This window comes from Mercenaria mercenaria, chromosome 17 (genome assembly GCF_021730395.1).
Source record: "Mercenaria mercenaria strain notata chromosome 17, MADL_Memer_1, whole genome shotgun sequence".
NCBI classification, from domain to species: domain Eukaryota; kingdom Metazoa; phylum Mollusca; class Bivalvia; order Venerida; family Veneridae; genus Mercenaria; species Mercenaria mercenaria.
In genome coordinates, this window is record NC_069377.1 from 45182519 (window position 1) to 45197998 (window position 15480).

General features: G+C 35.6%; 1 long non-coding RNA gene across 3 annotated transcripts; it reads right to left on the reverse strand.

The window, feature by feature from the left end:
• Positions 1-4116: 4116 nt before the first annotated feature.
• LOC128550066 (uncharacterized) lies at positions 4117-12584 on the reverse strand. Of its 3 annotated transcripts, none has more exons than XR_008368025.1 (4): positions 12520-12584; positions 12061-12120; positions 8562-8647; positions 4117-7461 (listed from the first exon to the last, which is right to left on the reverse strand). It is a non-coding gene; the product is annotated as an uncharacterized LOC128550066 (long non-coding RNA). The 3 variants fall into 3 exon arrangements; XR_008368026.1 differs by lacking the exon at positions 12520-12584 and adding an exon at positions 12241-12355; XR_008368024.1 differs by lacking the exon at positions 12520-12584 and having other exon boundaries at positions 12061-12319.
• Between the last annotated feature and the right edge of the window lie 2896 nt (positions 12585-15480).

A 15480-nucleotide genomic window follows, 5' to 3' on the forward strand; every position in this document is an offset into this window, starting at 1 on the left:
GTTACATTTCAAGAAAGCAGCTTCCCAAAAGCAATACAAGCACGGGCTCGCACAATTTACAAAATCTTTTCAACCGTTGGCAGCCTAAACTCAAAGGCACCAAAGAAACAGACTTCGATTTTCCTGTCCATTGATTCTAGGAAATGAACTCTGGAGTGATTCAAATAAGCCTCAAGCTTTCATCACAAAAGGCTGAAATAAATCAATATAAAAATGTGTAAATTAATACTAACATTTTGATATTACTAAAAAGTTGTAAAACGGAATAAGTCATAAACTGTTTTATTCGGAGACAAGTTGACATCACGCGCCTAATCATCGAAATTTGATAATGCAATAATATTTTATCATACATCCAATTAGCATCTTATTCCCAATTGAGCAATTCTGACGATTTGTGACAGAATAAAACATAACTCAAATAGCTTTTATTACAGGACGGAAAATGTTAAGACATTATTACAAGTTCATTCTCATCAAATTAATAGTAATTTTGTCGTTGGTCTTGGTCGGCTTCTCAACGTTAACTGAGTTTATTTTTTGACAGAATTATATATCAGGACATTCCACACATACTCTTAGTTATCACGGAAAATCAGTACTACGTCTAAGAGAGATGGAATGGGAACTATTACACACTCCAGATACCTCTAGTAAATCTTAACTTATGGCCCTAAAATACACAATGTGATACTGCTAAGGCAATAACTTTAAGGTGTATTTCTAGTGACCAAAGGCCTTTGAATTTAACAATTATCTTTCTTTTTAATATTAAATTTAACTGTTTTTGCAGATTAATGTTTTTCCTTGTATCTATTTTTAGTTATAATTCATAAAGTACAAAGTAATATTGTTCTCAATAAAAGTTTTCAGGAAACGCTGTTTCGGTAAATATTTAAGTGGATGACGACCTCTAACAGAAAGGCTTTTAGAGATAAGATGTACATCTGTAGAATGATCTATCATCATTACTTGCACAGAACAGCATGTTTAAACAGCTTTACAATGCGTCTAACAATGCACATTGTTCAGCCAACATAGCATGTTCAGTTGCTTTCTTCGTATCGAAAGCTTACCTATCATTTATAAGTTACTCTTCTCTACATTTGATAAAGAGGCAATCTCATTTGTTTTTGTTTTTGTTACTGTCGTCATTTTGATAACACAAGCGCACGCTATCAGGAAGCAATAACTTTATTGCAGTGAACATTGAACGTCATTTGGTAATAAGCTGGCGAATAGTAAAAAAGCGAACGATAAGCAGGAAGTTGCTGCTTTTCGTTTAACAAATATGACGCATAGTTATACTTGTAAACAAGCGGCGTTCTATAGTTAGGAAACCCACTGTTCTATTTTAGACGTTACATTTCACAGCGAGAAACAAAATATAATGTTTGGTTGAATACGAACTATCCATTGGACAGGTAGTGTTGATCAATCAATGGAGTCTGAATATTTTCCTCCTTGTTTGCATTTTGTTTGCCGGCTCCTCCTCTTACACTAAACTACATTCGGCGATGCAAATTAACCGAAAATAATATAATTATGTGCAACTATATACTGCTGTTTTCGCTCTGCGTAATAGAAACAAATGCCTAACACAACATTCAATCTCATAAAGTTGGTGCGTATACCACGGAGACAAGATAAACAACCATAGCAATATTAAAAATATTCTGTAAGACTTAATGCGCAATTATTTCGAGAATCAATTACAACTTGCACCACTTTGCTCATGAGTTAGATATTGTAATTGACGGAAGCAAAATAAAAGCTGTGCAAAACAACAATATCAAAAAAAAAGTTCAAGACTGTCTCAAAATACGTCCGTCATCGACCTTGGCCTAATTAAAGGGCTATAACCCAAGTGCCTGGGGCGATTTGGATGGATCTCTAAGTTGGTCGAGATATTATGTCCACAAACGTTGTTAGCAAGTTTGTGGAGATCGGATGAAAATTGTTCGACTTAGAGAGCGGACAATGCACAATTCGCAGTTTTTCGAGTAATTCAAGGGCCATAATCCAAGAGTGCCTGAGGCGATTTGGCTGATTATCGTACTTGGCCGAGATATTATGCCCACAAACATTATCAGCAAGTTTGGTGAAGATCTGATGAAAACTGTTTGACTTAGAGAGCGAACAAGGCTAAATTCGCAGTTTTACGAGTAATTCAAGGGCCATAATCCTAAAGTGCCTGGAGCGATTTGGCTGGTTATCGAACTTGGCCGAAATATTATGCCAACAAATATTGTCAGCAAGTTTAGTGAAGATCGGATGAAAACTGTTTGACTTAGAGAGCGGACAAGGCTAAATTCGCAGTTTTTCGAGTAATTCAAGGGCCATAATCCAAGAGTGCCTCAGGCGACTTCGCTGGTTATCGAACTTGGCCGAGATATTATGTCCACTATCATTTTCAACAAGTTTGGTGAAGATCAGTTGAAAACTGTTTGACTTAGAGAGCGGACATGCTTTTGACGCCGACCGCCTGCCCGCCCGCCACGGGTGTTCACATAATACGCCCCGCTCTTTCAGAGACGGACGTATAAAAAGGAAAAGTAACCGAAGATTTCACGGAAGCACAGAGCACCCCAAACAGCCATAGAGCTATTCGTCGCAAAGTAGGCTTGTAACAGAAAGAAAATGTTACGGGAAAATATAGCAAACGGGTTGCTTCAAAAATCCATAAACAAGTATATTTTTATCATAAATTATGCAAAATACAAAAAAAAATGGTAAGGGGTAGATAAAAAGAGTGTTGGAGAAAGTGGAAAAAAGCAAGTATGAATATTCAACAAAATACAGTAGACGCGATATCTTGGAAATCAGGCCAAAACTACGACTAGTTATTTCTTTTTGTAAATGTATCACATGTACATTACAGACAGCTTTCAGATTTTTCGAGATTAATTTGATCTTATACCGACATTTCTTTTGAGTTTTACATAATTTTAAAAGGCCTTAGTAAGATATTGTACGGGTTTTTCAAGATAGATGCCAGAATTAAATTTTCTTTCAAACCAGAGACTTTTATCATTGAAATATGTGTGATATCTTGATACATCAACTCAAGCATTTACAAAGTTTAAAGCAAAATGCACGATTCATTCTCGAACATCTTTGAAACTTTTCATTGACATGTTATAAAACTATATATTATAATAAATATACACAGAATTCAAAGATGTTTATCCCTTCCTTAAGATAGTGCACCCATACTGACAATCGGCAAGTTAGTTTTCCGGCTTTTACGGAAATTTCATACAGGGAATCCAGCTCTGAAAATTTAGAAACTCAGTAAATATCATTTAGTAGAATCTACTTATAAGCGCCATTTAAAAGGTGTGTTTAGTGCAGATATGTTTTGGGAGGATTATTTTCTGCAAAGCACAAATGATCAATGACCTCCCAAGGCTACGGAGACCTATGTGAGCTTCTTCGTGTCCGAAGAATGCCGAATTGCCTAATGAAAATACGTGGAAACGCGTAAATTAATGGGTGTCATTACGAGTCCACATTACCTTAATTCAAGCCATTGTCCTATTTTTCTCACAAATTGTGGCAGAGTTGAATTAACAGATAACTTCACGAGAGGAATTCAGAATCTTTTCAGACTGTCCTTATCAAATACAAAAATATTCACATTTACCATAAATATACTTTTCATCCGGGCTATCCATGACCTAAAAGCCACAAAGCAGTATTCCCTTGGTATACATAATATGAAATAAGGCACTGCCTCAATCGGGAATCGATCAGACTTCAACTCATCCCTTTAACATTTAAAAAAAACTGTCTACTAGGGTGTTTAATAACAAGCAAACTGTTGAGAAGCACAATGACAGACTTAAGGTGATCACAACAGCTCACACTGTACCCAGGTGAGCTAAAAATCATACAAACTGAAAAGTAACTAGATTGCAACTCACTGTTAACAAGACATAACAGACAGACACACATCAACAATCTATTTGCACCACGACAGGTTAAGAGCTCAGTCTAGGGAGACATATTAGCCTTCTTGTGCAGGCTTGGTTTTTTGTATTTGTGTTAATTGTAATTCTGAAATTACTCGTAAAACAAATCCTAATTTTGTTTTTATATACACATCAAAAAGACTTGCATTACACTTTATTTATGGAATAAACTGTTCACATGTTTAAGTTTTATCTGTATACACATTTATAATGATCACAGATCACACAACTTGTTTTATCCATACATGAAATATAGCTGAACTGTGAATAACAACTTTTAATAACAGTACTGGATGCTTTTGTCAGGCTTTGAAATAAGTATTGTCAAAATAAAGAAAACGTGACTTGCTGTAATCTGTATTCTAAAATGTACAATTTCTCTTACAACAAGAACAAATAAACAAGAGGGGCCATGATGGCCCTGTATCGCTCACCTGACATATTGATGTATAAAGATCATCAAGATCAACATTCTGACCAAGTTACATTAAGATATGATCATAAATGTAGCCTCTAAAGAGTTAACTAGCTTTTCCTTTGATTTGACTTGGTGACCTAGTTTTTGACCCCACATGACCCAGATTCAAACTTGACTGAAAGATCATCAAGATTAACATTTTGGTGAAGTTTCATGAAGATGCAGTCATAAATGTGGCCTCTGGAGTGTTAACGAGCTGTTCCTTTGATTTGACCTAGTGACCTAATTTTTAATCCCACCTGAACTAGATTTAACTTGGCCTATAGATCATCAAGATTAAAATTCTGACAAAGTTTCATTAAGATTAAGATATGGTCATAAATTTGGCTTCTAGAGTGTAAACTAGTTTTTCCTTTGATTTGACCTAGTGACCTAGTTTTTGACCCTACATAACCCAGATTCAAACTGGACCTTGAGATCATAAAGATTAACATTCTGACCAAGTTTCATGAAGATATAGCCTTAAATGTGACCTCTACGGTGTTAACAAGCTTTTCCTTTGATTTGACTTGGTGACCTAGTTTTTGATCCAAGATAACCCAATATCAAATGTGTCCAAGATTTTATTGAGGGTAACATTCTGACCAAGTTTCATAAAGATTAGGTCAAAATTGTGACCTCTAGAGTGTTAACAGTCAAATTGTTGACGACGGACGGACACAGGGCGATCACAAAAGCTCACCTTGAGCACTTTGTGCTCAGGTGAGCTAAACGCTAGAGTTGTCACAGGAGTGACGAATTATACTCTACAATATGGCCTTATCACAGAACTAAGCCAATATCAAAGCAGCATTTTCTTGAGCTATGACCTAATGACCTCAAATTCAATCTCTATAGTTTCATGATCCTCCGCCAAGGTGTTCTCAAGTTGTTGAATGGAAAAGGTTTAAATGTTCCGGGTCATCCTGACCTTTGGAACTCTAAATCAATACAGGTAATCTGCTGGTCAAAACCAACCTTGTACTAAATTTTGTGTTTCTCATCCCAAGCATCCTGAAGTTATTGTCCAAAAACCGTTTTAAAGAACAGTTATTTATTTTGTGGAACTTAACATCACACCGACACAGGATAGGTCATATGGCGACTTTCCAGTTTTAATGGTGGAGGAAGACCCCATGTGCCCCTCCGTGCATCATTTTAAAGAACCGGGTCAGTGTGACCTTGACCTGTGACCTAAACATCATTAGGGGTCACCTGCTGGTCATAATCAACCTCCCTAACAATTTTCATGATCCTAGGCACAAGCATTCTCAAGTTATAATCTGAAAAACATTTCACTGTTTTGCCTTATTGTGACCTTGACCTACTGACCTCAAAATAAAACTTGACCTGTATTTCATGATGTGACACCTGTGTACCAAACTTTATCATCCTAGGCTCAAGGTCTCAAGTTATCATTCGGAAACAGCTCAACTGTTCAAGGTCACTGTGACCTTGACCTTTGATCTATTGACCTCAAATTCAAACAACCTGTATTTTATCATGTTACACCTGTGTTACAAAAGCTATGATCCCAGGCCAAAGCGTTTGCAAGTTATCTTGACCTACTGACCCCAAAGTCGAACTTGACCTGTAACTATGTACAAAAAAATATTTAAAGCGGTCAAGCTTTTCATGAGTTATCACCTGGAAGCCATGAAAACCTACTGACTGAAAGACAAACAAGCTTACTACATGGGGGTATAACAGAACATTCTCTTTAAAATCTCATGAAAAATATGAGAACTAGATACCCACGGGCAATATGTCAAGCTCGCCAGCTGTCAAAAGGACTGGGAGTTGTGCATGACACTCCTTATCTCATTGAGGCAAACATTTATGCCAAATAAAAGAGATTGCAAAAAGTTACAATATAAGTTATTTACAGTAACAACAAAGGAACGTAAAATTTTAAAAAAAATTAAAAAAAAAAAATTAAAAAAAAAAAAAAAATATATAAAAAAAATTTTAAGTTCACACAAAAATCCGCACCAGCAGAGATAGGTCAAAATACACCTAAACATTGGATGTAACATGCATGTTGTACTACAGAAAAGTAGTCTCGATTTTTTCCTACGACCAGTAATAAAAAAGTTACAAATGTAAGCTATTTATAGTAACAACAAAGGGAAGTAATTCTAGGATCTTATGCATGCCATTCCGTCGCATGATGATGAACAATTGTGCCAAGTTACATCAAAATCCCTCTATGCATCAAAAAGAAATGCTCCAGACAAAGTCATTTTTGTATCTGACTTTTGACCTCTAAGTGTGACCTTGACCTTAGACCTAGGGACCTGGTTCTTCCGTATGACACTCCGTCTCATGGTGGTGAACATTTGTGCCAAGTTACATCAAAGTCCATCCATGCATGAAGAAGAAATGCTCCAGACAAAGTTGTCATTCTTGTATCCTTTGACCTCTAAGTGTGACCTTGACCTTAGACCTAGGGACCTGGTTCTTGCGCATTACACTCCATCTCATGATGGTGAACAATTGTGCCAAGTTACATCAAAATCCCTCCATGCATGAAGAAGAAATGCTCCGGACAGTCATTTTTGAATTTGACCTTTGACCTGTAAGTGTGATCTTGACCTTTGAGATAGGAACCTGGGGCTTGCGCATGACACTCCGTCTCACTGAAGTTAACATTCATACCATATATAAACAAGATTGCTCCATGCATGTCCAAATTATGGTCCGGACAAACAAATCCGGACGGACGGACACACATATGCCGAACAGACATTTGGACAACTGTCTTCGCTCCCGCAAGCGGGCTTGACAATAACAAAACCAATGTGATAATACATTATCTCTTAAAGTAACCGAGCTTTGTCAAACACTGCTCTTCTCAAAATAAATTTAGTTTCTAAATAAATCCTGAATTCCTATCCTTAAAAGTTTTTTTTTTTTAAGTTCCCTTGTTCTTCTGTCTTTTTATATTTTCTGGTGTTTCTTTCTTGCTTTTCAAGTATACTGGATTTGTTGACCTTCCATTTTGTAGCTGCCTGCTCTCAAGAAGTGAACCTGTAAAACAGAAATCAAATATTGTAAATTGATAAAAAGAGACCCTAACCAACTTTCATAAAGATCCCATGAAAAATGTGACCTATAGAGTGGTCGCAAGCAAAAGTTTATCGACGCATGGACGGACGACGGACGCCGCGCTATCACAAAAGCTCACCTTGTCACTTTGTGACAGGTGAGCTAAAAAATCAATATCTGAGAACCGCTTCCTCCAGTCACAAATTAAACTATTTGTTGATGTGATTTTTGGGAAATGTTACCTTTCATTTTGGGATGTTGGGAAAATATAAGGATGAAAAGCCCTGCCGGCTAACAATTTCTGACAAGAAATCATTTTCAAAGTTTTTCTTTCCGGTCAGTTCTATATGGAATTAAATTCTTTGGGTAATTTTGAAAGAGGACCACCCAAAGATCATTCTGTGAAGTTTGGTGTAAATCTGCCCAGAGGTTCTGAAGAAGATTTTTTACAAATTGTTGGCACATGACGGACATCAACTCATGTTGTCACCCTGTGACAGGTGATTGAGCTAATAATTGTTTAAATTTGCATACATGTATTAAATTTTATGGTTTTGTCCAGAAATGCTTTATCATCAAGAAAATGAAATGGAGTCTTTACTAAGGTCTAAAAAAAAATTGTTTCCGGTAACATGCTAAAATAAATTAGGTTAGGTAGGTCGGAAAACTTTTTCTTTGGATTTTTTGAAATTATTTTCAGGGAGACTTTTTGGAAATTATTTTTGTGTCAAAAAATGAATACAAATAGGGGGGGTTATGCCTCTAGAGCATCAGTAAGTTGATTTAAAAGTGCAATTTTGCAACTTTTTATCAAAAAGTTGAAAAAAATGTTCTCAAAGACAAAGGCGGACGGACCGTCCATTTAGGGTCGGGCCAAAAATTTATGGTAGGTCAGGATACAGGAAACAGACAATTTTTTTACGCCTAATGTTCCTTGATATTTGATTCTATGCACTGACTCAATCACAAAAATCTGTTCACACAAATACTAATTAGTATACAGTATATCATACTTTTTGAATGATTGAAACTGCTTCCCACAGCTGCAACTATATAATAAAGAAACAGATTGATAGAAATACCTTATGAGCCGCAAGCAAGTGGTTTCAGTCTGTCAACAAGCACTTTGGAGCAGTACAACAATACTCTGTATAATAGACCAAGATGCCTGAAAATAGTGAAAAGGGAGCAAATTAAGAAAACATGGACAACCAGCTGTTTTGAAATTTCAAAGGTCTAAGAGCTAATATCCTTTTCGCAGTTTTTCAATTTTCATGCCAATAAGATGACCCCAATTATATCATTGGCATGGCGGGAGAAATTTGTTAAAGTGGAATTATGGACATTTTTCAAGTAAAAATCTGGCTGAAATAAATGTGTGTGTAAACAGGGTGTAGAAAATTATAGCTTTTAACCCAATATACTAAACTATTCTTGTTAACTGTACGAAATAATAACTTTCCAAATATGACTTTTCTTATTTGGACTGGGGCGGTCATTTTAAGAAAAGTCAAACTGCACGAAAGAGTTGCTTCCCTTCAACTTCAGAAATCTTTACCTATAGGTAAGGGAGATCACTTCGTAGAAGATTGAAGAAAATAACTATTATTTTATTAGTCCATTTCTTTATTTCTAAAGCATCAATTTCAAATGCTTATGCGGCATCATCGCTGATTTAACACATTTAAATGTACAGCAACCGAAAATTGCGTTTATAGAACATTCGCCCAAAACACACTATGTGCAGTAAGATGCGCATAATACCACTTTAAATAAAACTTTTTTTAATGAAAATAAAACAGTAGCAAATTTTGTCAAAATGTATAATGAAACGAAGTAAATGCGGTTAAAAATTGCAGTTTTGAAAAAAGAAAAGTCACTGTATGAGTAGGTTTGTTTACATGACTGACCAGCCAGAACAGCCAAACATTACTTTAACCCAGTGAATTCCAGGTACCTTTCTGACTTGGTGGTCTATGACCTTCACTTTGCTCGGTATCATTAAAAGGCAAAAACAGACTGGTAAAGCAGCTAGAAGAATCTGTTCTGCCTTCCTCAGTTTAGTATGAACACAGGAGCTGACAAAATGCTACAATTGTTTATTGGTATCTGATGGTCATGATTCATAAACGTATAACTTTAAACGTATTTGAGTATGTGTGCAGTGTACAAAATTCAGATTTCAACTAACCCATGCTGGCAACCAGATAGAAAATTTTCCAAGCCTGACACCAATTTCACATGCCTGAACTTAAAGCTGAATTTTGAACCATAAAACAACTGGTCTAGCTCATACCCTCAAAATACTTCATCATATTGTTGGGGACATGCTCGACTGGGGATTCCTAGGAGAACAGGAACTGAATGCATCGGACCAAAAAGTAATGTGAGCGGCTTCAGTTTAACTTTTTTGACCAACATAAAAATTGTAGCATGTAGCTTTTTTTTCTTGTTGCTTAGTCTGAAATCATCTTGCAAATTTAGACTTTCAATTAAGAATTAGAATATCCTAAAAAATCATGCTAGAACATCAATATTGTTTGCACGGTTTTCCTTGGCGTACAATTTTGTTCGTTATAACTCAAAATAACCTTCAAAGTAATTCGGAACGCATCATTGATGGCGTAACTTAACTACTGGCTGAAACTACGGCAAGGCAAATTTTCGTACCTAATATTATAAATAGCGATTCAACTGTATACATGTACGAATTAGTAAGATAGCCTGCATTCTAGATTTAATTATAAGATAGACCTCTACATTTCTTTATAATCAGTAATCCATTCAATAAAAAATGGCTAACCAAAAAAAGATGTTGTGTTTTCTGATATCCTCAAATGAAAGCGAATCTACAAACATTAACAAAAACCGCAACAATTTTGACTAAATTATTTGTATTTGCAAAATAAATTGTGTGAATTTTTGATCTTAACTTGCATTCCATGGAATTGACTTGCATTTAGCGAGTCCAAAATTTGAGCCCTGTGATTTGTGAAAGTAATTACATCTTCTGCATGATTATGGTTCTGACTAACTCTTAAACTCTTGCATTTATGGAACAGTTTGAATTCAATTCCTTCATAATTCTGACCAACTAATCGAGCATGCTTCAGAACTCCAGATTAAGGGCTGTATTTTTGTAATTACAAACTTGTTAGGGATCAGATATGACTTTATTTTAAAATGTGGATGTATCAATAAGAATTTATTTTAAAATGTGGTTGTCAGTAGGACATGTAAACAGTATTACATATATTCCAAAGAAAGATCGAGCCGAATTGCATGTCTGCGCCAAGTTGCGCTTATCAACGCTATCCTGACTGTTGACAATTTGCACGGTGTCAAGTGAGTGTGGAATAAACGAAACAAATGCCAATAGCATAATGTAATGCATTAACACATAATTTTTTTGGACTTCAAAAATTATGCGTCATAAAAATCTGGAAAGGGGAAATAATTCTACCAAAACTGAAGGCAACCAAGTTATTTTTATTTCAATTTGTGTCATATGAACAGATGAACCAAGTTTGAAAGAAATATCTTTACTATTTTTCAAAAAATGTTAGTTTTTATGTCGAAAGCCCGATCGGGCAATGTTTCCAGCCTGTTTAAAATCTATATTTTTTTCTATTAGCCGATCCGATTCCCTATATTTAGGCCGAGCACAGCTTATTGGCAGAATCATAAGCTCAACTCAATCACTGTGTCAGTGTTCGAAATTCGCGGTAGTCCGACAGCCTGTGGCTACCAAATTTCAACTCAGGCTATCGATTTTCCACAGGTACAAGCCCGACCAGGCTACTAAATTTTCCTATAAATTTGTTTTAAAAATCATGCTAATTAAACGAACTCGTACAGCATGGTGATTTCATATGATCTCCATTAATAAACACTAAGAAGACATCACGCATCGTCCAGACTGAGGAATGCTTATTGAATTGTTGTGTTTTTTTTTGCACTCTCACGTGTTGACAATCAAACACGAAGTGTCAAAGATGTAACCACAGTGCTAATTGGCTGAATACAATCACCTCTCACAAGTACCTGCAGTAGGCAGAGCTTAAATTATGCTATCAGTGTGTGTGTAAATGTGTATTCAGCACTCGTTATTATATCTTGCAAATTGTCAAAAGTCCGAGTAGCAGTAATTGGCAAGTGCGATCTTAAAAAAATCGGGCGTTATAGTTTACAAAATGTTATATGGTGCAAAAATTAAGTATTTTATATTTTAAGGTGCTAAAGTTCGGGGTAGTGAAATTAGTGTCGGGCTAGTCCAAATAATTGTACTCGAGAGTTGAATATCGTTTTTTTTTTTGACTTGTCGATATCCGCCTCCTCTAGGTAGACAACGTAAAATATCAAAATGTAATATCGGTCTACCCCAAATGGTCTAGTGGATTCAAATCTGAATTTCGCACACTGCTGTGTATACATGCAGTGAGCCTTAAGAAATAATAATCTAAAAGGCCCATTTCAAATTGATGAATAAATAAAAATGTAAAAAGTAAAGAATTTCTATGCTATTTATGGGTGGGGTGTTTGTTTACATTATTATTATACAATGGAAAGTTCGTTACTCACGTTTCTAAAATTGTCAACTGGCCAACCATGCACATGCTGTACTGGAGTGCCGTCCATATTCTATATAAAAGTAAAATAATTCCATTAATCAGTCATGCCTGCAAGTAAAATCACGGATTTCTTAATTTTAAAAATTCAATATAGGCTTAGTAACAGAGAAGTTCAAAGAAACTAAAGTACCGGAAAGGAATTAAAATACGATCTGAAAAGCGACACAAAGGTGAATCTATTCTCTCATTCCCCGAGCTGAAGAATTCGTTGGAGAATGTTTTTGTTTCCTCAAATTTTCAAAATGTCGGCGCCAGTGTAACGTGTATCCACTCTCACTCTAAATATAAAAATGTTCAAAATGTCGCCGTTTCAAAATGCTACTCAGTATCATGTTTGTATCACAAATTATATCAGTGTAGTCACGTTACCGGCTGATTAGCTTCTGACGCAACAAAATGAACAGCTTACTTTGAATATTCTTTCGGGTCGCAGACATCTTATTGTGCGGATATTGCGTTTCGCCTAATGATCTGACGGACGCTTATTAACATTAACGAAGACCGTGATATCCCGAATTTCATCGGGGTCGTCGCACGCCCATGGTCTAAACCGGAACTCCATATTTTTTTATTTGGATAGTATGTGTTGTTTGGATACCCTCGTATGTTACCGTAGTGGGATTCGATCCCGATTTTCGTCGCTTCGCGACGAAAATCGGTAAGATCGATTCCCTACTATGCATACACAGTGCTACCAAGAGCCGTTCTGATATTATAGCGACGCCCAGCCATCCATTTTTGTCATCAAACGAAAAAAAAGGGAAATACATGGACATAGATCGGTCGGGTGCGGCAATCATTTGACCTGCTAGTCCTGTACATAATATTGTACAATATTGATCATGTGTGCAAATGCATTGTTCTGAATAAGGCAGATGCCTTGTAATCCAGTTTAATATTATCTAACTGATTTTAGAATCTTGTCCCTGTAAATGTTCCCAGCAATGGATCAAGCGGATACACTATGTATTTGCACAACAAGGCCTTTTAAATTGAAGAAAAAATGTGTTACGAACCTGTTTGCACTTCTGAGATCTTTTTGCAATTTAAGGATCGCTCTTGCTCTAAGCCACTTTTGTTTATCCACCTTTGTGGTTTGGAATAATATACCCATGTCTGATTTCCAGTGAGAAGTTCATTAAACCTCCTTTCATCTGCGTTTTTTTTTTTATAGATTTTGTAACTTATTTTGCAACATTGCACCTTTTGGGCTTTTTGCATTTTGGGAATCTGTATATTTCGAGTTTTCTGCTACAATGGCTGTTATAGAAGTATTGTTATTGTTTTGGGGGCGCCGTGCCATACACGAGGTAGATCTTGGATTCTTGATTCTCCCTTATTAGATAATCTTACACACCTATAAACAATGGCGGTGGTCGTGGAAGAATCACAGTAAACAGTTTGAATTCTTGCGGAATCTGCTTGGCTTGTATATATACGGAGAACAACGCATCTTTATGTAGGACCAAATTTCTTCCTACCTGGAGCGTCCGTGCTTACAATAAAATAACACCAATGTATACGCCCGTGATGTGTTAAAACTCTTGTAAGCAATATTTAAACAAATTGTGTCGAAATTTTCTATGTACATGGCTATCGATGCCCCCCTAGAAGTCCATGAAAACATCGCGCTGTTATTGCCCTCATATACTCTAAACGCTAGACAGTTTATTTTAGTGATAGGCTTTCCTACTTCTGACGTTTTGTCTATTCTGCTACTTTGTCTTTTAACACAAAACTATTTTGAGGGGTGAGTGCAAAATAGGTCTTAAGTACATATAATTAAAGAAGCACTTCTATTTCTTTGGCATTAACTCCTCGATTTGTTGCTCACGTTTTCCTCCCTCAGTTACAGTTTGATTCGACACGGTCTTGTTGTCCTTTCCAGCAACATATACAGTCCTCTGCTTAGTTCTGGAGATGTTTTATGGCATAACAAAATTGACAGAACTCGCAGAAAGCTTTCAGAAATGTCCCAGGAGCCAGACTAATCCGTTTTCCTTGAGTTGCTAGTTATTGAAGTTGTCATATCGTTACCCGATGGTAATATGATGTGATCAAATGTTGTTTATAACTGATAGGTTTTGTGCCATTGCTATCGACATTTTCCATCATTGATTTATGTTTGCTATCTAATAAAATGGCATTAAATATATGTATGAAATACGGACTAATTTCTAGTTGCAGACATATTATAAGATCGTATATGCTTTTGTAAACTGTTAGCGAAAAAAGGACTGTCTGCAAAATTTAAATTCTCGAAAAATTTCTATTCTTTACGTTTTTATTTAAAATACTAGTGATATTTATAAAACTATGTATAACATGAATTATTCGTGTTTTATTTTCAACAGAAACGGTATTAACCACACCACAAAACGTGGCCACAGGGTAAGCATATTTACAGTAATGCTTTAATTGTGGAATTACAGTCGCTATAAATATCAACTATTTCAAAATTTAGTGTAAACAGTATATTGTTACCAACATATATAATTAAAACATATTGAATAGAGCAATGATACAAATTTATTTAAGCCATAAAAAGACAAAAATGTTTTGTTTTTATAAAAAGAACTTACTGACGTGATAACAAAAGATATCAGGCAGGTGTTGTTAGTAAGGTTTCATAGTAGTTACATGATGTTATTGACAGTTTTCATCGTATTTGCATGATAAATGTTCAAAGATGTTTATGCAAGATCTGACGTTTTTTTGTACTATGTATAACATGAATTATTCGTGTTTTATTTTCAACAGAAATGGTATTAACCACACCACAAAACGTGGCCAAAGGGTAAGCAAATTTACAGTAATGCTTTAATTGTGGAATTACAGTCGCTATAAATATCAATTATTTCAAAATTTAGTGTAAACAGTATATTGTTACCAACATATATAATTAAAACATATTGAATAGAGCAATGATACAATTTTATTCAAGTCATAAAAAGACAAAAATGTTTTGTTTTTGGTGGCTACTGCCACCAGTGTCAAAAAGAATACTCCGTTTGAGAAATCTTGTCAGTTCTTAAGACCATCCTAACAACACAACCAAAAATAGTTCCAAGCTTTCCAGGTAAACATTTATCTACACAACGTGCAGAATATGCAAAGCTACAATATATGTCTTAATACCATTTTTAATGTAAATTCGGCGACTAAAATCAATACAAACTGAAGTCAACGTTTCAATTAAAACAACCACGTGTATGAATACAAATATGCAAATTTATGGTCACGTGAATAAACGATGACCTCATGTCGCCTGAACTGGAGCGATGATATTGATTAGCTATTGCATAGTACTGCCCCAGAGGGCACGTAGCTTATAACGTAGAAAATGTAGCTTATATATATAGAAACTTAG